Source organism: Rutidosis leptorrhynchoides, chromosome 2 (assembly GCF_046630445.1).
Source record: "Rutidosis leptorrhynchoides isolate AG116_Rl617_1_P2 chromosome 2, CSIRO_AGI_Rlap_v1, whole genome shotgun sequence".
Taxonomy (NCBI): domain Eukaryota; kingdom Viridiplantae; phylum Streptophyta; class Magnoliopsida; order Asterales; family Asteraceae; genus Rutidosis; species Rutidosis leptorrhynchoides.
Window position 1 is genome coordinate 128,373,540 of NC_092334.1, and position 1,436 is coordinate 128,374,975.

Consider the following 1,436-nt stretch of genomic DNA (forward strand, 5'->3'; position numbering starts at 1 on the left):
ACATATTGTTAGTAAACAGGGAATACAGGTTGATCCTACCAAGATTGAGGCGATTGAGAAATGGGAAATTCCGAAAACTCCTACTCAGGTTCGTCAGTTTCTAGGGTTGGCAGGTTACTATAGAATGTTCATTCAAGATTTCTCTCGTATAGCGAAACCTCTGACTGATTTAACGCACAAGGGGAAGAAGTATGAGTGGAAGAATGAACAAGAGACTGCTTTTCAAACTTTGAAGAAGAAGTTGACTACCACTCCGATATTGTCACTACCTGAGGGTGATGAAGATTTTGTTGTTTATTGTGATGCTTCGCGTCAAGGCTTTGGTTGTGTTTTGATGTAACGAAAGAAAGTTATTGCGTACGTGTCACGTCAGTTGAAGATTCACAAGCAGAATTATACAACCCATGATTTAGAGTTGGGAGCTGTTGTTTTTGCGCTTAAGATTTGGATACATTATTTGTATGGGATCAAAAGTACAGTGTACACAGATCACAAAAGTCTGCAACATATCCCTGATCAGAAATTGTTGAATATGAGGCAGCGAAGATGGGTTGAATTGTTGAACGGTTATGATTGAGAACTCCTTTAGCCATTCCGGGGAAAGGCCAATGTTGTGGACACTGCGTTAAGTCGAAAAGAGAGAATTAAACCTCACAGGTTTAGAGCCTCAAACATGACCATTCGAACAAACCTCGCAAGGCAGATTCTTGAAGCTCAGCAAGAAGCCTTGAAGGAGGAGAATTTTGTAACGGGAAGGTCAGAGGTTTAAGTAAATAATTTGAGGTACGAACCGATGGCACTCATTATTTTCGCGGGACGTCTTGGGTTATTTGGTGATTTGCGACAACTTGTTTTAGATGAAGCTCATAAGTCTGGGTACTCTATTCATCCTGGTTCAGAAAAGATGTATCATGATCTTAAGGAGCTGTATTGGTGGCCTAATTTGAAAGCTGATGTGGCTACGTAGGTGGCTAAGTGTTTGACCTGTGCTAAGGTTAAAGCTGAACATTAGAAACCGTTTGGACTTTTGGTGCAACCTGAAATTCCCGAGTGGAAGTGGGAAGGAATTACGATGGACTTTATTACGAAGTTACCGAGAGTTGTGGGTGGTTATGATACCATTTGGGTGATTGTGGATCGACTCACAAATTCGGCTCAATTTTTGCCGATTAAAGAAACGGATTCGATAGAGAAGCTTACTCGTTTGTATTTGAAGGAGATTATTTCTAGACATGGTGTTCCTGTATCTATTATTTCAGACCGAGACAGTCGATTTATATCGAGGTTTTGGCAATCCTTACAGGAAGCTTTGGGAACTAAGTTAGATATGAGCACCGCTTATCATCCGCAGTCAGATGGTCAGAGTGAAAGGACCATTCAAACGTTAGAAAGCATGTTACGAGCGTGCGTTATTGATTTTGGTAATGGTTGGGATA